A 22321-nucleotide genomic window follows, 5' to 3' on the forward strand; every position below is an offset into this window, starting at 1 on the left:
CTCTCTCTGTCCTTCCTGCTCTCCATTTCTCTCTCCCCTCTCCTTTCCTCCCTCCCTCCTCTCTCTCTCCCTCTCCCTCCCTCTGTCTCTCTCTTCTCTCTGTCTCTGTCTCTCCCTCTGTCTCTCCTTCTCTCTCTCTGTCCTTCCTGCTCTCCATTTCTCTCTCCCCTCTCCTTTCCTCCCTCCCTCCCTCCCTCCTCTTCCTCCTCCTCCTCCTTTGGGTGATGTGCCTGTTGTCTCCTCCTTTTGGAAGTGAGTACATCCTTTCCCACAATCCTTGTCCCTGTATCCCCAGCACCTGGAATGGAACAGGCACTTAATCTGAATGCCTGCTGATCGATGCACTGTTGTCACTCATGGAAGACCTTTGGATTTCTCTCTTGCATATCAGACATTTTCTAAGATTCATCACTTTTCATTATGTTCAGGTCATACCAGCAACACCCCAAAGTCCATCACCAGATGTTACTATTGCTTGGTGACATTATGTGTTTTATTATCCGTTATCATCGTCTCACTCTTCTCATGTTGTTCCCTGGAGTTCAGATGGAGACGATTCTGGGAGAAGTCCCTCCTACCATTATTATTTTACGTTTAGCATTCTGCAAAGTATTACAGATGGGTAAAATTATTGGTTGATTCCACATTCGGAGAAAGAACTATGGAGTTTGAATGCAGATCGAAGCTCCTTTTTTTTTTTTTTGGCTTCTGTTTTATTTTATTTCTTCTTTCTTATGGTTCCTCCTGTTGGTTCTAATTCTTTACAACATCACTAATGTGAAAATATGTTTAATAGGAATGTATACGTAGAGCTTATATCAGATTGCACGCCATCTTGGGAAGGTAGGGGGAGAAAATTTAAAACTCAAAAGCTTATGGAAGTGATTGTTGAAAACTAAAAATAAATTAATAATTTAAAAAAATTATTGGTTGGTTGGATAGATTTTTTTTCCCCAGCAATTGAATACAAGTTTTGGGATTCAGTCTTACCTTCTGTGGACTCTCTGAAAGCATCTCTGGGCCAACTCCAGTATCTAGCCTGGCACATAGTAGGTGCCTAATAAATTTTGGTTGATAATGAGATTCTTCCTGTTGTCCCGAAATTTTGATTCCTTTCACAAAGTTCTACCTTTCAAGAGCTTTTCATCCCAAGCAGTTAGAAGATTAAAAGTGTTCAGAATGGTAGCTTCTATTCAAAATATTCCGAAATTTTTGTGGCTCAGTGTTATTACTGGAGGATTATGGTGGATCATTTTATATGTTAGGATACTCTGACTCCTGCAGAGTTTATTTGAATTCTCAAAAATATCGGGGGTGGGGCCATTTTTGGCGGTCCAGGGCTTGGCTGTCTGCGTGTGTATGAAAAATAGCAATGCTCAGGTATAGTAATTCTGAGCCACTGGTCTTGTCTTTCTAGGTTTTCAACAGCTGATGGGTGTTCGCACCCCGCAGTTACTTCGACCATCTCCTTGCAAAGCTCGTGGCCATGACCAAGCCCAGACGCCCCAAGCATAAGCGTTCAGTCATTTCTAGTACCGGTGACCCGGACGTCCGCTGCTCTCCGATGCCCTCATTTGTGCCATCCCACTGGGCAAGGCTCTTCCCCTGCCTCTTTGTTTGGTGTTGTCTGGATTCCTGTGGGTGTCACCCATGGAGCACTCATGGGTGCTTTTGGGCATTTCAGCAGCTCTATCACGAGGCAGACCTGTACTCTGGTTTCTGACCTTATCTTGAAACTGAATCTGCCTCCTCTTCAAAGTTACCATGATTTCTTCAGGCCAGATCTGACAATTGATTTAATGACCTTTTTTCTTAATCCTTCTCTTTGTGGTCAATCACCCTCTTCTGTCCAGGTTTTTGTGACATTGCTCTCTCCTGGTCCTCCCTCCCAGCTCCTGCTCAGTCTTCTTTGCTGAATCTCCAACCACATCATGCCCACTAACAACATGCCTACCCTAAGGCCCTTTCCTGAGCCGTCTTCTCTTTTCCCTCTATGCTATTTCATCAGTTTTCATGGGTCCAATGGGCATCTCTGTGCAGAGGACTCTCACATGTATATACCCTGTCTTGGTCTCTGTACAGAGCTGCGGTCACCTAGAGCCAGCCACCTCTTAGGCACCTGGTTTGGAAGGATGGGCACTAGCAGCTGAAGGGACTGACTTCTAAAGGCCCTTAGACCAAAGGACATAGAATGTCAGAGCTAGGAGCAACCTTAGAACACAGAACACTCAATGCCAGAGCTGGGAGGGACCTTAGAACTCAGACCATAAGAAAACAGAAAGGACTTTGGAACATGGAATGTCTTAGAACAGGAAATGTCAGAGCTGGGAGGGAACTTCGAGATCATGTCATTTGATGCCCATATTTTACAGAAAAGAGAACTGGTGTGGAAAGAGGCTGAGCATCTGGGTAAGCACTGGCCCTTCCTCAGTACAAGGTCAGAGCGGGAACTTCTCAAATGTGCCTTTCACAAGAAGGTGCCCGTCACACCCATCCTCAATCTTTCCCCCAATGCACCCAGCTCTTTGGTACCCATTATTTCACTGGTGCTTTAGGAGCATGTCTGTCAGGAAGGTAGGGCAGGGGCTTTGCAGGGGAGAAAACTATCGAGTTTGGAATTGCCCCAGCTTGCCTGATAGTAAATGACAGGCAGGACCTGAAGCCAGGTGTGCTGGCTTCAAATCATGGCCCTTTCCCATGACATCTGACTTTGATGTCCAGACCTCCTTATAGAGAAATTCCCTCCACCACTACAAAAGCAGCTCCTCTGTACCTTACAGTCAGAAAGTCATGTGAGGCCCAGAGAGGTGAAGGGGCTTGCCGGGATCACACAGCCAACAACAGTCAAAGACAAACCCTGAACTGGAGTCTTCCTGACTCCAGGGCTCGTCCTCAGACCCTCACCTCATGCCTCTCATCCATCATTCAAGCAATCCCTCAAAAAGCATTTATTAAGCACATGCCATATTCCAGGCAGCGTCCTGGATGCTGGGAATGATTGTCCGAAGGAAGTATCACCTACACATATAAAAGGGAATAAATGAACGTGTGCCTGTGTGTAGGCATGTGTAGACACGTGCACATGTGTGTGCACCTACATATAGACACATAGGTCTATGTACACGCACACAAAGTACATCTAAAGTACAATTTGGAGGAAAGAGACGGTAGAACCCTTGGCACTAACTGGGAGGGAAAGAATTGTCTTTTTTTTTCCACCTCTAATGAAAAGTTAGCATTTCCTTCTATTGTGATTAAAACACCACCACCCAGACTGCTTTCTGAAGGCTCCACCCGTTTGGGCAGACTGCCCAAGGGATCTATGGCATCAAAAAAGCTGGGACCCCCCCCCCAGTAGAGGCCGGGGAAGTCGGGAAGGCTTCCCAGAGGGGGTGCTCTCTGAGGTCCACTTTAAAGGACCCTAGGGAGTTAAGTGGAAGTGAGGAGGGAAGACGTTCCCGGCATGGGGGGGGGTGGGGGGAGAGTATCAGGCTGTGCAAAAGCCGGGAGGGAGATGGAGATGGAACGGTGTGTGTGTGTGTGTGTGTGTGTGTGTGGTGGGGGGAGGGAAGGGCAACAGCGTGCAGGCGGAGAGTGTCCGATGGGGAGTCACAGAGGCAGGTGGGTAGGGGCAAGGTGGGAAGGGCATTCAGTGCCAAGCACGGGGATAAATGTGCATTATTCATGCCCCTTAATTGTCCCTAACCCAAGGGAGAGAGGAAACCGGAGCTGGGCGCTCAGCCTGGAAGGATCCAAGCCTGAGGGGAGAGGGGAGGGCCTGGGGCTGGGCGGGACCTGGGAAGGTGGGGGCGCCCTGGAGAGCTCCCGGCCGTAGCCACAAGTTGGCTGGATCCAACTGGAACAGGAGCATCGGGGAGGGGGCGGCGGCCGCGCGGCTTGGCCGGGGGCAGGAGCGGGCAGCGGGCAGCGGGCAGCGGGCGGCGGGGAGGAGGCAGGGGACGCGCCGGAGGAAAAGCGAGTGGAGCGCAGCAGAGGGCAGGCCCGGGGGAGCCCCTTCCCTTCTGGTCCTCGGAGCCCGAGCCGAGAGGTGAGCCGAGAGGGGCTGCACGGGAAGGTGGGGCTTTGAGAGAGGAAGATCGGGGGGCGCACGGCCGCGGAGAGGACTCCGATCTCCTGCCCCCCTAGCCAGTGGGCGGGAGCCGGCCGCAGGAGGCGGTCGCCTGGGAACCCCCCCTCCCGCTTCCAATCCCTTCCCTCCCACCCCCCGCTTCCAATCCCTTCCCTCTCCCCCCCTCCCGCTTCCAATCCCTTCCCCCCCAGTCCAATTCTCCCCCTCCCCCAGCGCTCCATTCTCTCGGTTCCGACCCTCCGCAGGTGCGGCTTCTCGCTCTAGGGTTCAGGTGTCTCGGAGCCTTATAGGGGCACGCGGATCCCCTGGGGAAAAGACCGCGCCCTACAACTGGGGGTTCCGCCCTTAGGCCCGGGGTCGCGAGGAATGGGTGGAATGGGGGAGGCACGTGCTATGGCTAAGCTGTCTCTGAAGCCCGGGGCCCGGGGAGGGGGTAAAAGGGAAAGAGACCAACCCCAGGGGTGGGGGCGGGGGAGGGGAGAGAAGGAGGTCGGGTCGGGGGACTGGAAGCCACCGGTGAGTAAAGCAGGGTGCCCAGGAGGTGGGAGGCGGGGTGGGCACGGAGTCTGTCTGGTCAGAAGCCTGAACTAACGAGTCCACGGACTGGGTCTGGGCCTGGGTCTCACCTTGTCCGTCTGTAAACATGAAAGGAATGGGTTCAGCGGTCTGTCTCCTTGGGGACGGGAGCGTTTTCAGTGCCAGCTCTGGTACACGCGGCAGGGACTTCATAGATAAGTGCTTGTCAGCCCAATGGAAAGAAAATAGATGGAACTGGTTTCTTCCTGCTCCGACAACATCTGGTCTAACTTTTCCTGTTCTCGGCCGGCTCAGCTGACACTCTCCCGATCTAAGGGCCCTCCGACTGGCTTTGACATTCCCTGTTCTGTGTTCTTAGTTGTTCCCAGATTCTACATTCCCTGTTCTAAGCTCTCTCTCAGCTTCTAATTCCCTGTTCTAAGCTCCCTCCCTAGCTCTGACATTCCATCAATTCTTTAATCAATCCATCAGCAAGCATGTATTAAAAAGCTACTATTTGTCAGGTTGGATGCAAAAAAGCAGTCCCTGTCTTTTGGGACTTTACATTCTTTCTGGGAGGACATGTATATGTGTGAATATATACAGAATAAATACAAGATAAAATAAATTTTAAAAAAGTAAATACAAGATAATGGGGGAGAGGGGCAGGGAGAGGAGAGCCTTCCTGCCGAAAGGCAAGGCCTGAGCAGAGCTTTGAAGGAAACAGGCTTCTAAAAAGCCAGGGTGACTGGGAGATGGGGTGGGGCGTAGGAGATCTGGTCAGAAGGCCAGCCTGGCTGGATTGCAGAGAGTATGAAGGGGAATCAGATAACAAGGAAGGAAAGAAAGGCGGGAGGTGACTTGGGGTGGATTTTAAATGCCGAACACTGGATTTGCTATTTGATCCTAGAGGGCCACTGGAATTGGGGTGAGTGGTGCTGTGATGTGGTCACACCTGAGCTGTAGCAAAATCCCTTTGGCCCCAGTGTGGAGAATGGACTGGAGAGGACCGGGACAGGAGGCTGGGCTAACCCACAAACAGCTGGTGGGGAGCGCCCCGGCAGGAACAATAGTGGGGTCCCCTACGCTGGCGAAGGAGGCGGAGGGGAAAGACGCTGAGGTCTGTTTTGGACAAGTTGAGTTTGTGATGCTTTTGGGGCACAAAGTTTGAAATGTCCTATGTGGGTGTTGTGGGACTGGAGCTCAGGAGAGGGGCTAGGGCCCAGTAGATAGGTCTGGTACCCATCTGGGTAGAGGAGGTAATTAAATCCATGGGAGCTGATAAGGTCATTAAGAGAGAGTGTGTAAAGACCGGAGGGCCTTGGACAAAGCCTTAGGAAACACCCACAACTTTGAAAGGGGCAGCTGGGTGGTGCAGTGGATACAGTACTAGACCTGAAGTCAGGAAGACTCTAACCTGATCTCAGACACTTCCTAGCTGTATGACCCTGGGCAAGTCACTTTATCCTGTTTGCCTCAGTTTCTTCGTCTGTAAAACGAGCTGGAGAGGGAAATGGCAAACCACTGTGGTATCTCTGCCAAGAAAACCCTCAAATTCAGTCGTGAAGAATCGGACACAAGTGTAACAACTCAATGACAAAATTTGAAGAGGAGCAGTGAGGCAGGTAGGAGAGCCTGGAGAGAGCCATTAGGGAGCAGGCTATGGGTGGTGCAGCAGATGAGGAGGAAGAGAACTTAGAAAGAGCAGGGTTAGCAAACCCTAGAGAGGAGACTTAGCATTCAATGAAGATTAGCATTCAATGGTGTCTTTCTGTGGAGAAGCCTCGGGGGTGTGGATTGGGAAAGGGCCACAGATCACCAGTGCGGAGGGAGAAGCTGGAATAGGTGGTGAGGAAGGGAAGGTGCCAGGGTTTGTCTGAGCAAGGCTGGACAGCTCCACTGGAGGGTGGGGAACATCTAGGCTTTTTGTGGGCTGTAGGTAAGGAACATTAGATAGAAAGGGAGTGGGTGGAAAATTAGACAGGGGCCAGCTGTCATCTAAAGGGGCTGTTTGAAGATAAAACAAGCAGGGTTGGGATCAAAGGCATTTGAGGCAACTTGGTGGTGCGGCGAGTACTTGGCCAGAGTCAGGAAGACCTGAGTTCAAATCCATCCTCAAACCCTACCTGTCTGATCCCTGGGCAAGCGACTTCTCTGCTGTTGCCCTCAGTTTCTCCATCTGTAAAATGAGCCTGGGGGGCAGCTAGATGGCGCAGTGGATAGAGCTTCGGCCCTGAAGTCAGGAGGACCTGAGTTCAAATCCGGCCTCAGACCAAACACTTGACACTTACTAGCGGTGTGACCCTGGGCAAGTCACTTAATCCCAATTGCCTAAAATAAAATGAGCCTAATGATAGCACCTTCCTCCCAAAGTAGTTGTGTGGATCAAATTAAATAACTGTAAATTGAAGGGCTATCTAAATGTTGGCTGTCATTATCATCTTCCCTTGTAGAAGACGTGACCCCTGGTCTGTCGGGGAGCTGGAGGAGAGGAAGGGAGAGAAGAGGGATCATGTCAAAGGGTCAGGAGATATAGAGAAGGAGCCCCTTCCATGTTCTGAGCCCCTTAGCTCCCCCAACTCTGACATGGCAGATTCTAAGCACCATACCAGAATTTCCTGCTAGTTAACTACTTCCATTCTAATCTTAACTGCACGGGTTGGTTTGCCCAAAACCTTCTTAGTTTCATAGAATCAGAACTGTCCATTTTGTCTTGTACTAGCCTTAGTCATGAACTTTCCCTCTGGGGGTATAACTGAGGGCTCATTTCTAATTTGTTTCTGAGGTGATCTTTTCTATCTAGGTCATGGATCCATTTGGGGCTTCCCTTGATGGGTGGTCTGAAGTCCAACCTACTGTCTGTCCTGGTGTACAAAGGAGGCCTGGAAGAAGGGGAAGGGTTTCTCCAAGTTCGCACAGATAGTGAATAGAAGGTAGAGATGGGATTTGAACTCGGGACCCCTGGCTCTAGAACCAGTGCCCTTTCCATTGTTTCAAATCATCTCCCTTAACCTGGGTTTGACTCCTCCCTGGGAGCCTGAGCCTTGGCTTCCCCTCTTGTCAAAGGGAGGGGATAATATATGTAATGACTCCCCAGTAACTTTCTACAAGTGGTATTGCCCAGGAGCACTACTCTTGAAATGAATTTATTACTAGTGTTACTGTTACTGTTGGTTATCAGACAGCTGATATTTATGTAGCATTTTACAGACATGGCCCTGGGAAACAGAAGCAGTTATCATCCCCATTTTACTGATGAGGAAACTGAGGTAGATGGAGATTAAGTGACTTGCCCATGACTATGTGGCAAGCGTGTGCCACACCCTCACTGTGCTGCCTGGGCGCCAAGAGCTCTTCTAGCTCAGGGTCCAGAGCACGAGGCTTTTAAACAAATCGAGATTGAGTGGATTATGCTTTATTTGGCCCTTGGGATAAGCAAATACCAGGGTTCCGGATGTCTGAAAATTGGTACTCTAGAAAGGATGCGATCACGAGCTTTCTTGTAATGTGACGACTTGGCAAGAGGGCAAGTAAATCGTATATACATGTTGTGTGGCGACAGGAAGTCACCTGTCTGTCCCCACATGCTGGAAGGTGGGGCAGGAATGGGGTCAAAGCTGGACTGCGGTGCAGGATTGTAACCCTGAGAATGGGCTTGGTTGAGAACAGGTTATGACACCAGATGTCCTAATCGGACCAAATGTGGTAGGAAAGGTCTCAGGTGAAGCTCAGGTGGGGAGTTTCCTAATCAGGCCCACAGACTGGGGGGAGGATCCAGTGATAACTAGGGGGCGGGGTGTGACTCAAGGCCCCTGCAGCAGAGGACAAGCTCAGCCAGGCAGAAAGCCGGGAGCCTTCTCCCCCTGATGCCGAGAGAGTGGAAAAGTGTAACCGGCCGCTTGGCCTCTCTTTCTGTGGGCATTAGGACCACTTGGCCTAAGTGACTCCGTGTTGGAGCCGTACCATGCAGGATGACATCAGACTATGTAAAGTTGATAATTATCACGTACTGGGTGGATTTGAACACATTACACACTCACACTCACACTCCACAGAAACCCAGGGCTAAGAGAACATCCCCAGTGGCTACCCATTACCTGGGGAGCTGAGCTTGGAGGTGGCAGCTTCCTTCCTCCCACATACACCTGAGTCCTGTTGGGGGAGGGGCTGTGCCCTCACCGGGTAGATGAGAGCAGGCGGGTCAGACCATGCCCTGAGGGTGGGGAGAAGCTAGGACACCAGAGCTATCCCCCCCAGCCCACCCCCTTTCCCCTAGCAGCTCCACAGATTCACGGCTTGGAGAGCACTGGAGAGCTTGGTCTTGAGGCCAAGCAGTTTCGCTAAAACCTCTCTTCTTCTGGGACCCTCCAGATTCCCTGTCATCCTCCCAACACCTTCATTCTCTCTTCTGACAAGACCAGAGTCCCTGGGCCCTAGCCGTCCTCCAAAGAGCCTCCATCCTCCTCAGCAGCCTTCATGCTTTCCCTTCATGGACTGTCCCCCTCCTACAGATGAAGTCCCCCATTGTACCCCCACAGATGGACCTCACAAAGCCTCCATCCTCCTCTCCCAGGCCCCCATTCCTACGTCTTATTCCAGCTAGGCCTCTCAGATAGTCATCTATCTATTGTAGACCAAGCAGGTGTCCCATTTCCTCCTCTGGGTTACTGGGTTTTGAGCCATACCCAAGTCAACCCTTCTTCCCAGCGCAGGCATCTAGTCCTTTCCTTAGCTGGACCCACACATGTTTTGTTCTGGCTCATGTGTGAAAATGAGTCCATTTCCACCGCCAAGGCTCTTCTTTAACTATGCAGCTGCATGAATTTCCAGGCAAGGGGGTCTGGTTTAAAAGGGGAAGTAGTTTCACAATGGCTAGATGCCCCGAATTGAAGGACAAAGCGAGATCCCTGCCCAATATAAACTCTGGTGGTTCCCTGGGACCTCCACTATCAAGCAGCAAATCCCTGGCCTTTTGAACCATTGCCAGCCTGGCCCTTCCTTCCTTCCCTTTACACTGGCCTTCTTACTGCACCTCCTGGAGCCTCCGCCTCCTGCCTCTGCCTTTTCCCTGGCTGCCCGGCCCCCACGCCAGGAATGCTCTCCTCCGTCCTCTTCACCTCTGCCTCCAGGCTTCCTTCAGCACCCAGGTCAAATGCTTCCCTGGGAGAGTGTTCTCAGCATCTCCACTGCTAGTGCCTTCTCTCAGAGGTCACCTTCCATTCACCCGGAATGTGTCCTTGGTACTCACCCTCTCGCTCCCTATTGGATATGGGCAGCATCCTTGTTTTTGCCTTAACACTGATATCTGAGCATTTCTAGACTAGAGAGAGAGAGGTTCAAATGGGCGGTCTTAGGACAAGACCCCGCACAATTTGAGGTAACATTTCTAAGAATTTTTTTTTTTTTTTGGTGAGGCAATTGGAGTTAAGTGACTTGCCCAGGGTCACACATTTAGTAAGTGCCAAGTGTCTGAGGCTGGATTTGAGCTCAGGTCCTCCTTACTCCAAGACTGGAGCTCTATCCACCACGCCACCTAGCTGCCCTAGGAATCTTGAAGAAAGAAAAAAAAATTGTAATATGTTAAAGTATAATTTGGAGTTATCATCCCAGAACACTTGAATGCCAGGTCCCTAGGACCATCTTTCTTCTTCCTGAACCTCTCCCCAACAGGATTCAGCGGGGACTCCTTAATCCCTGCAATCTATTTGGAACTGAGGTGGGAAATCTTCCCTTTGAATGGAATTGAGGGCATTCCCCTTGGGTGGGTTGGAAACTAATCTCTTCCTGGCTCCTAACCCAAAAGAGGGCTGCCCCTTCCTGACCAAGTTTTGTTGTGCATTCGTTTTTTTTCCCGCCCTGTCTGACTCTTTTGCCATGTCCATCTGCAGCTCATTTTACAAATGAGGAAACTGAAGCAACCAGGGTGAGGTGACTTGCCCAAGGTCACACAGCTAGTAAATGTCTGAGGTTAGGTATGAACTCAAGAAGGTGAGTCTTTCTGACTCCAGGCTGCACACTCGATTCACTTGCTACCTAAGGATGTGCCTGAACACTTGAAGACTTCCGTGTTAAAAAGGTTGATTTCCCCTTTAATCCATTTCTTTAAGAAAACCCTTTTTTTCTTATCTACTTTTTCCTAAAGTGAAAATCCCAGAAAGGAATCTTTTCCTCGAAAATTCTAAAAAGGATCCCCTCCCTAGAAAATTCTAGAAAAGTGATGTCTCTGTGAAATATTACTTTCAATTTTACTAGAAGGTTTTTTCTGTGCTACTACAATAGTAAAAGCTTAAATGTCTGCGGATTGGGAGAAGGACCTTAGAGGACACCTGGTCCAACCTCTTCTCTTTCCAGATAAGGAAACTGAGGCCCAGGATTGGAGATTAATTAATTTGCCCAAAGTCAGACATGCCTGTAAGCCAAGCGTCTCCTCAGCCCTGGGATTCAAACTTGGGCGCTCTGCCTCCAGCACTGTTTCTAGGCACCCGGCCATCCAGGCTGAACACCTTGGAGACCCTCTCAGCTGCTCCTTCGGTCATCCCACTTCTCTAGTTCTCTGTCAGCTCTTGTCCCTAACAGGACGCCCTCTTGCTGCTGCCAGCTCACCTGGATTATGGCGCCGGCCTCTCACTGGGTCTCCCTGCCTCAAGCATCTCCCCTCACCCCCTGATCCATGCATCTCTGCTCAGCTGCCAAAGGGATTGACCTAAGCTCAGGTCTGACCTGCCCTTCCCCTCTTACCTCCAGGATCAAACGTCTCTTCAGGGCTGTCCCCTACAAGCATTTCCAGTCTACCCCCCCCATCCACCCCCCGCCTCCTGTCCTCTGCCATCCTGCCCCACCAGCCCCTTGCCTTTCCTCCTCAACGTCTCTCAGTCCCCGATTCTGCCTCTGCTCTGGGTTTCCCTGTGCCTAGAATACTCTGGTTTCCCACCTGCCTTTCTGGCTTCCGAGGCAGCCCCATCTCACCCAAGTGTAGGAAGCCTTTCCCTTTCTTGAAAACTCTCCCCTTCCCCCCATGGCCAGTACCTCCCAGTTCAAAATCTGTCTCCCTCACTTTTAGGCGTGCCTGGGATTAGTGTTGCCTAGGAAAGGTTGGAATGGCCAAATGCTTCCCAGGGGCATAGTTAGAGATAAGCTCCCTTCATCTGGATGGAGAGAACAGCAGAGTTAAACAAACCATCAAGGGCTAGCTAGCCAAGATAGAAGAAATTAAGCTGTTCTAAGCCACGTTCCTCATTTGACAAATAAAGAAAATGGCAGTCAGAGATTCAGTGATTTGCCAAGGTCACACATCTCCTGAAGGAAAGAGGGAGGGAGGGATAGAGGATGCTGGCCGGCTTCTGACTCAAGTTCTCCGTTCTCTCCACCCTGGCCCAGCCTCTCAAGGTCAGGGGATGGATGGGGGCAAACTGGCTCTGAGACTTTGTTCCTCAGTCTACGCACTTCTCGGAAGTTCTCTTTGCTGCTGCAGGTCTTAGAGTAGGAAATGACAACCTGGAGGCCGGCGACAGATTCAAGGGGCTCCGTGAACTTGGATGGGGAAAAGTTACATCTTCCCCTTTGCTAACCTCAAGCTGAAATTTCCTTCTATTATGAATTTTGTTTTAATCTGAGAGAGAGTCCCTGACATCACCATCCTCATCATCATCCTCATCATCATCAACATCATAATAGGCTTTTCTCTAGTTAGTTTTAAGATTTGTAAAGTACTTGACATAGTTTTAATCCTCATAACTGCCCCACAAGGTAGGTGTTATTATCATCTACATTTTACAGATAAGGAAACTGAGGCTGAAAGGGGTTAATTGTCTTGTCTTGGGGTCACATGGTGTCTAAGGTGAGATTTGAACTTGGGTTTTCCTGATTCCAGTTCCGGTTACCTAGCTGCCCCTTCTCTAGGAAAGAGTCAACCCATCCGGCCTAGGGAGGTGCCTTGGGGCATTCCTTGCCCTGTTTGGCCCCAGGAGGCAGAACCAGGAGCCTTCCTAAAGTGGAACCAGCTGTCTTCAGGGGAAGTGGACTCCCCCTTCTTGGAGGTTTTCAGGCAGAGACTGGGTGATTGCTTGTTATAGAAGGGATTTCTTTTTGTGTGGAGGATGGATAAAAATCCAACTCCTAAATTCTGTGATCCATGACTTCTGTGATGCATGTGCCTGATTCTATTTGGGGATTACAAATACAAAATCCAAGCATTCTAGTCTCATAGAGCTTCCATTCTAATGGGGGGAGGGGGTCACCAGGACCAACATATGTAGGTAGACACACGACACACTGTGACCTTGGTGGGGAAGGTGCTTGAGCTGAGTTAGGAGACTGATCCTCCAGGAGCCAGGGGTGAGGGTGGAGGGGAGGGGTCCTGCATTATTGGCTTGGAGATGAGAGATGGAGCCTCTGGGCTGAGGCACAACAAGAAACCCAGTTTTGAGTAGACTTTCTGTTTCGGGCATGTTGAGTTTGAGGTATCCAGGGGTGTGCAATAGGCAGTGACTTGGTGATGATGAGAAGGGAAACTACACAGGAGTATATAATCAGAGCTCGGATGCAGGTCTGTCTCTGTCCACCAGGTCACACTGCCTGCCCATACCAGTTATTAAGCCATGTAGGCTCTTCAAAGGTAGCCCAGAAGGTTGACCACTGGATCTTGTCCCCAGCAGCGCATCTGTCCTAGGAGGTTTGGAAGGATTCCGTCTGGTTTTCCCCAATGGAGAGAAAACACTTTGGAGTTTGGGCATTGTTAACAGCTTTGTTATATCAAAAGCTGGTGGTGGTGGTTATAAATTTTGGTCTTAATTGAGGCTAGAAAACTTGGCCAAGCAGCTACTCTCTCCAGCCTAGACTCAAGGTCAAATTTAATTAATTTTCTTTTTTTAACTAAGGAAGGTCTCAAAGCTGTCAAGGCAGCCATGGGTTGTTTTGTGGGGGGGGGGCGTGTTATGAGAGGTGTTTGGGAATGGGATTATGGAGAAAGTTTGATGATTTCATCCAGTCCTCCCTGGAGTCGATGTTCCCAGAGCACCATGTGTGATGACCAGGGTTGGGTGGAGGCCAAGGACTAGCCAATCTGAGAGTGAAATTGCTCTTGGCAATGTCTTATCTCCAGAGTCCTCTTGGGAAATTCAATTTTTCTGAAATCGAAAAACAGGTTGTGGCCCCAGTATCTACTTCCTTCCCCACCTGCTATGTCCAAACTTGATCAATGTGTTTGCTTTGCTGAGATGCTTTCTCCCCTCTTTCTTGCTCATTCATAGTTCTAACACAGGGGTGGGGAACCTGTGGCCTTCTAGGTCATTGAGTGAGTCCAAGTTGTTTGTTTTATTTTTTTTGCTAAGAATTTTAATTTTTTTTATTACTTTGATTTATCAACAATCACTTCAATAAGTTTTTAAGTTTTAAATTTTTCCCCACCTCCCTCACCAAGATGGCGCACAATCTGATATAGTCTCTACATATACATTCCTATTAAACGTATTTTCACATTAGTGATGTTGTGAGAATTAGAATCAATAGGAGGAACCACCAGAAAGAGGAAACAAAACACAACAGGAGGAAAAAAAAAAGCAAATAGTCTGCTTTGATCTGCATTCAACACCCATAGTTCTTTCGCTGGATGTGGAGCATTTTCCATCAAGAGACTTTTGGAGATGTCTTAGATGCTTGCATTGCTGAGAAGAGCCAAGCATTCACAGCTGATCATTGCTACAATGTTGCTGTTACTATGTACAATGTTCTCCTGGTTCTGCTCACTTCACTCAGCATCAGTCCATGAAAGTCTTTCCAGGTTTTTCTGAAGTCTGTCTGGTCATCATTCATATTCCATTACATTCATATACCACAGCTTATTCAGCCATTCCCCAATGGATGGGCATCCCCTCAATGCCACCACAAAAAGAGCTGCTATAAATATTTTTGTACATGTGGGTCTGAGTCCAAGTTTTACAGAACAAATCCTTTTATTAAGGGGATTTGTTCTGTGAAGTTTGGATTCAGAGGGCCACACTTGAGGACCTAGAGGGTCACACTTGAGGACCTAGAGGGCCACATGGGGCATAAAGGCTACAGGTTCCCCACCCCTATTAATCAGAAATAAGCCTCTGGGTGTGGGTAGAAATCTTTTGGGAAACACGAGGAAAGCAAAAACCAGAGAGAATAACACAAACATTTTATCATCAGGTCTCCTTAGTCATCTTCCACCAGAATTCCCTCCCATCGTAGGTGGTACAGGGCCTGCAATCAGGAAGATCTGAGTTCAAATTTGACCTCAGATGCTTACTAGCTGAGTGACTGTGGGCAAGTCACTTCACCTCTGCCTCAGTTTCCTCATCTGCAAGATGGAGATAACAACAGAACCTCCTTCCCAGGGCTTTTGGGAGGATAGGATATAGTGCTTGTGAAGCGCTTAGCACAGCGTAGGCACAGAGTAGGCGCCAACATTTGTTTCCTTCCTTCTTTCCCCCTACTTTGGGGGAATATTTTTGTAAACCTTCAAACACTGTAGACGTGCCAGTTGTCATTTGTTTTCTGGTCTAGCATAGGGTGCTTCCGGAGCGGAGTTCCCCTCCCCAGGTGCAGCTCTCTAATGGCCTTGTGGGGAGGAGGGGGTCAGTGGCAGGAGCTGGGCATTTGTCCTGTGGTAAGCGGCACTGCTTGGGTAGTTTGAGTCTGTAGGCAATGGGAGCACATCTCAAGCATCGGGAGTTGTCGGGGCTTTATCCTGGGTGGGTCAGGAATTCACTGAAAGGATGGAGGCGCTGTCCTTCCTGGCTGTCTCCTGGAAACTGGGGCCTCAGCCTAGCGATCTCATCTCCCAAGGGCAGCTCTGGGGCTCCCCTTCAGTTCCTGTGATCTCTGGGCCAGGGCTTGGCTTTAGAAAGCGTGCCACCAACTGGGATGGGAAGAGCAGACTGTAACTGGGGGTCCGTCAGGAAGCCTGTGAGACGCTGGGGCCTTGATGGCAGCCTTGGGAACGTCACCGGGCATTAAATACCTACTGCGTGCCGGACATGGGCTGGACACCAGGAATACAAGGCCAAGGTGAGCCAGCCCCGCCCCCCAGGAGCTGACCTGGCCATTGGGCCGTACTGTCTCTCAAATAATAGGAATTCGAATTTCTAAGATAGCCCCTTGATGAGATTTCTCCCTCACCACTCCTTCATTCCTTCCCTTCTTTAAAAAAATAAGATTGTAATGATGTCTCTTGGGTTTTTGTTGTTGTCTGTGTCCAACTCTTTGTGACCCCACGGACCATACTGTCCATAGGGTTTTCTGGAGGGGTTTGCTATTTCCTGGATTAAGGCAAACAGAGGTCAGGGTCGCACAGCTAGTAAGTGTCTGAGATTGAATTTGAACTCAGCTCTTCCTGACTCCAGGCCCAGTGCTCTATCCACTCTGCCGCCCCTCCTTCCCCCAACAGAAAGCCATCCCATAAAATAAATAGTATTTTTTAAAGTCCCTGACTTGAAGAAGCTTACGTTGCCCTGGGAGAATGGCACATACACAGAGAAGCAGCTAGAAGATGTACAAACAGTCGTTTTGAGGGAAGGCATTGGTAACCGGTGGATGTCCAAACAGGCCTCTGGAGGATGTGGCTTCTAAGGTTCTAAGAGGCAGGCGGGGGAGGGGGCACGTTCCAGGAGCCAGCAGAGTGTCTTCTGAGAGAGCAGCATTTGGCCGCATGGCACAAGACAGGGCATAAGGTCCAGGGAGGATGGACAGGGAGTGGAGACCAGCTTGTGCAAGGCTTTTAAAGAGAGATGGAGAAACTTCTCGTTTATCCTAGAAGCAGTGAGACCCACTGGAGCTGATTGGCTAATGGAGTCCTGGAGTCTGATCTCATTGAGGAAAATTACTTTGGCATTTGTATGTAGGATGGCCTGGGCTGGGGAGAAACTTGAGGCAAGGAGGCCCAGTGGGAGGCTGTTACTATGAGAGGTGATCAGGGTCTAAGGTCTTGCGCTACAGAAATGGAGTGAGTGAAGGGTCTCATGCCAGAGGGGTCTTGAGGGAGAAATGTCGGGATGTGGCAGCTGATTAGATAGGTAGGGTGAGGAGTGAAGAGTCATGGGAAAGGCCAGAGTCATGAGCCTGGGAGCCTGGGAAGCTTGTGGTGCCTTCAGCCCAAGTAAGGAAGACTGGGAGAGGAGAAATAATGATTCTGGTTCAACATGTTGAGTGTGTGGTATTTCGAGGATGCCTAATTTGCAATGATTTTGATGGGTGCTTGTGCTCAGACCCCAGCCCTGGAACCATATCTCTCCCTAGTCCAAAGACCCTGTCTCTGGCAATAACTCATGAGTGGGCCCCAGTGAAGCAGACTATCTCTTCCTGGACCTCTGTAGAATTTCCCTCGTATGAACAGGACTGTCTTGTACCGGCAGAACTGTCATGTACTGATTCCCACAGTTACCCAATACAATCCAGATCTCAAGCCACAGACCTCAACTCCCAAGGCTACCTTGTACCAACAGGATGGCCATGCTAGTAGTGAATGACACCTGTGCCCAAGGCACAAAAACTGCGGGTTCCTTCCCACCCCCACCAACATCTAATCAGCATACTGGCCGCACAGTGCGCTTTTTCTACATAAGCTTCAGCATCACTCCTGTTAGGTTACCAAATTCTCTAAGGAGCTCTGCCCACCATATTAGCATTATGGTAAACTTTTGCCACTTGACTGGAAGGCTGCTGGAGTCCATGAGTTCTTTCCAGATGACTCTGCCCTGAATCCCGGTATTATATATATATAAAACTGCATCAATTTCACTACTGGCCAGTTGCTAATCCTCTAATTCACTCAGTTTCCCCTGCCCTGGGTCTCAAGGGTAACATGGACCTTAGGATTTCAGCTTCTTTCTCAATGTGTGGCTTTGCTGTTACTCCCATTTCTGCCCACTACAACCTGCACAGGGGGGGCTGGCACTGCTCTGGTCTCACTTCCTTTCTTCCCTCCCTTCGCATCTAGCTTTGATCTCACAAATGTCCAATGTTTGGGGTCCTGTTCCTTTTTTTTTTTTTTAGTTTTAGTTTTCAACATTCATTTTTATAAGATTTTGAGTTTTTAATTTTCTCCCCCTCCTTTCCTTCCCCCCTCCCCAAGATGGTGTGCAATCTGATATAGGCCATACATGTACACTCATGTTAAACTTCTTTCCACATTAGTCCTATTGTAAAGAAGAATTAGAACCAAATGGAAAAAACCCCAAGAAAGGAAAAAAAAAATAACAGAAAAGGAAAACTAGTAAGCTTCGACCTGCATTCAGACTCCGTAGCTCTTTCTCTGGCTGTGGATACCATTTTCCATCATGAGTCTTTTGGAATTGTCTTAGATCCTTGCATTGCTGAGAAGGGCTAAGTCTGTCAAAGACAGTCATCGCACAACGTGGCTGTTACTGTGTACAACGCTCTCCTGGTTCTGCTCACTCCACTCAGCATCAGTCCATGCAAGTCTTTCCAGGTTTTTCTGAAGTCTGCCTGCTCATCATTTCTTATAGCACAGTAGTATTCCATTACATTTATATACAACTTGTTCAGCCATTCCGCAATTGATGGGCATGCCCTCAATTTCCAATTCTTAGCTCCACAAAAAGAACTGCTATAAATATTTGTGGGTCCTTTTCCCATTTTTATCATCTCTTTGGGATACAGACCTAGAAGTGGTATTGCTGGATCAAAGGGTATACACAGTTTTATAGCCAGTTGGGCATAGTTCCAAATTACTCTCCAGAATGGTTGGATCAATTCACAACTCCACCAACAATGCAATTTTTCCATATCTTCTCCAACGTTGATCACTTTCCTGTTTTGTCATATTGGCCAATATAATAGGGTGAGGTGGTACCTCAGAGTTGTTTTAATTTGCATTTCTCTAATCAATAGTGATTTAGAGCATTTTTTCATCTGAGAACTGCCTGTTCGTATCCTTTGTTGGGTCCTGTTCCTTGACCCACAGAGGCAGTCCTTGGCAATCCTTGATAATCATCCAGGTGATTCCTCTAGTTACAAATGATCAGTGACTCCACCTTGAGCAATTCAGTTTGGGCTTTAGGAAGATCACCTGGGGCTCTGTTGAGGAGAGTGGAGACCAATGGGGAAGCTATATTTCAGGTGGGAGATGAGGGTAAAGGGGAGGGGGAGGTGGGCGGAGCTGGATGCCAGACTTTGAGAGTCACCAGATGCTCAGAGGTAAGAGCTGAATACTTGGGTGGGATGGGATGGAGGTGAAAGGTCATGGAGGCTGGAGTATATATAATCTACATATTCACACATAGAGTGTGAGGAGTCAGTCAGCAAAGGGGTAGCTTGGCAGGTAGAGAGGAGGGCAGATCCAGGAGTGCGCACCAACAGCCCAAGAGGATGGTAGAGTTGGGTCAAAGGGTTATGAAGGGTGGGCAGAGATCCTGGCATGTCTGAAGGTAGCCCATAAGGAAAGGGACATTTGAAGGGGCAAGCTGTGGGAGAGATGGACGCCAGGCCTGGACAAGAAGGAGGGCTTCCTCTTCTGAGACGAGAGCATGGAGGCTGGAGCTGGTGATCTCAGATGAGGATCTGGGCAGGAGCCTGACAAACCCATGACAACAGTTTCTTTCACTGAAGTATGTAAGGGGTAAGCTCTTCCACCCAGAGGGAAAGGCCAGGGGTGGTCCATTTGGTTTGAGAAGTCGGTCGGTCTAAATCTTCTCATTCAGGGGTTCTAAACCTTGAGTCTGTGAACTTACCTGTTTTTTGTTTTTTTTTTTTAAAAAGTATTTCAGAATCACTGGCTTTCTCTGTACTCCTGTATTTGGCAGGGGGTGAGGGGGCACACTTAAGACCAGGATTCTGAGCAGGGTTCCCTGTGCTTCCCCTGCCCACCCAAGGGGTCCCTGATCCACACAAGGTTAAAACTCCTACTCTCGGAAGACAGGGCTCCTGAGCTTCCCTCCCCAAACAGCATCGAATCATTCTATGCTCTGAGGTCGGGAGGTGGCAGAGGGAATTCCACTGCTGCCTGACCCATATTCTTACGACAAAGCAAGGAAAGGAACCAGATGTGGGTTTTATTATCTCTAACTGACCACTAGCTGCCCCCTGGTGGGGGAGCATTTCTGATTCTTGCTCAAGGTCGACTGGATTGCATCTGCCCAGCAGCTGGGCTGGAACTGAGGGGCACCTTGGGTTGGGTAGTCTAACATCCCTTATGTTACAGATGGGGAAACTGAGGCCCAGGGAGAGGGAAGGGCTTGCCAAGTGTCATGGAACAGGCAGGTGCAGAGAAGGTGATGCTCTGCCCACTTGACGTCTGGAGCTCAAAGCCCAAATTGGGGGAGGGGGAGGGGTTCTATTGCTACAGAATCCCCAGTTTTCTAGTTAGTAGCACTCTGTCCTCTTGAAATTACTTGGTGTTGTTTTGTGCGTATGGCCGTTACACTCCCTCCCAGTAAAATCTAAACTCATGAAGGGTTGGCATGGGTTTTTTTTTTTATTTTTCCATTTTCCTCTTTGTATCTGTAGTACCCCATCTGGGCACCCCCAGCCTCACATTCAAAGGGTCAGGGCTCCAGAGCCAGCCCCTCCTTACTGTATTCCTAGGAGGCCTGAGAGCTTGCAAGCAGCTTTCTAGCACAGCTTCCTTGGGCCCCATCCTGGGAGTCAGGTCCTTCTATTGTGCCCATTTCACAGATAAAGGGGAGCACGTGTGCGTGCGTGTTGGGGGGGGAGGGAGTAGTGATAAGAGCATAAAATGAGGATCTGAGCCCTCAGAGGTCTCCCAGCCCCCTGTGGTTGGGGAGAGAGAAGAGCGGTGAGCTTAGGGACAGATACTTAGGGACCGTCTTCAGCCAAAGAGCTGGCTAGCAAAGGCTGGCTTCTCCTGGAGTCCAGGGTCCGGTCCGGGAAGGGAAGGAGCAGGCTGGGTCTCCTTGCACCGGAAGAGAACCTGGGATTAGGAAGTTGCTGACGGGTCTGCATTCAGTCTCAGAATCTTCCCTGTGGAGGGTCAGTTGGGGCCTTCAGGGGCCCCTCCTAGTTGCCCTGGAGGCAGGGAGGTGGGAGCAGTGGTTTCAGCCTCAGGAGAAAAGAATCTGAGATCTGAAAGGAAGGCTGAGGGGGCCATGACTGGGAAATAGCTCGGCATGAGCTCCTGAGGCCTTCAAGCAGGAATCTGGAGAAGGGCCCTGCCTGGAGTTTCCATGGGAGCCCAGTGATTTATGGGAAAGGAAGAGGCCTTGGGGGTTCTTGGTGAAAGAATCTGTTGCTGAGCCCAAGGAGCTGTCCCAGGGGCACCAGCTGCTGAAAGAGAGGACCTGGTGCTGTCCGGTGAGGCTGAGCACAGTGGGGCACCCACTGTCCTTCGTGCCGGCCTTCCTTCCTCATGGGGGCCAGCGCACACCAGCCCAAGGAAAGCACAACATAGGTCTTTAGGACTCTATGTCTAAGCTCCCCCATGCCCATAAATGACAGCAAGACCCCCCCTTCCACCCCTCCCTCCCAAAAAGACAAGTCCAGTTTCAAGACATCCGAGAAAAGCGCACAGGATTTTGGAGCCGGAGTCGGGGCCTGGGTTCAAGTTCCCATGAGTCTTTGTTTCCTTGCCTGGAAAATGAGGCCTTTCAAGGGAGCTGATTTCTCAAGTGGTTTCCAGCTGTAAATGCCCTAAGTCGACAATTCTTTTGGGGAGTAACTCAGGAAAATGCTTTGTTTGGCATGGAGTCAGCATAATGGACTTTGGTGTGGACGCCACTCAGGCCCTGGTTCTGGGCCAGCTTTGACTCAGACGCTCTCCTTTTAAATGCATTTTGTTCCCCTCCCCAAAGATGGCAAAGGGCTAACGGGTCCACTCTCTCGCCTCTGGACTTCTCCCTCCCCGAAGCATTTCTTTCTGACTGTACGGTGTGACGCTTTCTCAAGGATGCTGGTGCTGGCATTGTTGTTGTTCAGTTATTTTTCAGTCATGTCAGACTGTTTGTGACCCCTTTGGGGTTTTCTTGGCAAATATACTGGAGTAGTTTGCCATTTCCTTCTCTAGCTCATTTTACAGATGAGGAAACTGAGGCAAACAAGGGTGAAGTGACTTACCCAGGGTCACACAGTTGGTCTGTGTCTGAGGCCAGATTTGAACTCACACAAATGAGTCTTCCTGACTCCAGACCCAGCACTTTATCCACTGCACCATCTAGCCGCCCCTTCTTAAACATACACAGTGTCTTTAAGAAAGACTAGGTGTTTCTTCTGGGCTTCCCCTCCTGCCTATGCTCACAAGCCCCCACTGGTGTACTTACTTTTATTTTAATCTGCCAACCCTTTTTAAAAAAAAGTAATTTACAATTAGCTCAAGGTAGAAACATTCATTAAAATGACTTAGTAAAAACAGTAGCAATGCTATAGCTCCCCCATAAACTTGGGACACATTCTTCCTCAAACACACATCAAATCGGTGAGAAAACCTGGGATTTTTCTTTTCTAAAAATGCAATTTACTGGGAATCTTGTGGCATTTACATAGAGAAGCATAAAACAGGAAAAGATGGTCAGAGGAAAGGAGAGATATAGAAAACAGTGCCTGGCATATAGTAGGCACTTAATAGATGATTATTGATTTTTTCATTATTGAAAAAATGAGATGAGGAAATACCAAGAGAAAGGGGACAATTTCAGTTGGGGTAATTGAGAGAGATCTCCCAGGGATGGTGGTACCTGGGTTGAAATTTGAAAGATGGTCAATCAATCGGTCAACAAACACTTA

General features: G+C 49.3%; 1 protein-coding gene across 1 annotated transcript in view; it reads left to right on the top strand.

Moving 5' to 3' along the window:
* The first annotated feature begins 3970 nt into the window (after positions 1-3970).
* A4GALT (alpha 1,4-galactosyltransferase (P blood group)) overlaps positions 3971-22321 on the top strand; it is a 28806-nt gene continuing 10455 nt past the window's right edge. The window contains exon 1 of the mRNA XM_027854233.1: positions 3971-4048. The gene's annotated coding sequence lies outside the window, so the exon portion shown is untranslated. The remainder of the gene's footprint in view (positions 4049-22321) is intronic.

Source organism: Vombatus ursinus, unplaced genomic scaffold (genome assembly GCF_900497805.2).
Source record: "Vombatus ursinus unplaced genomic scaffold, bare-nosed wombat genome assembly UNPS02010394.1, whole genome shotgun sequence".
Taxonomy (NCBI): Eukaryota; Metazoa; Chordata; class Mammalia; order Diprotodontia; family Vombatidae; genus Vombatus; species Vombatus ursinus.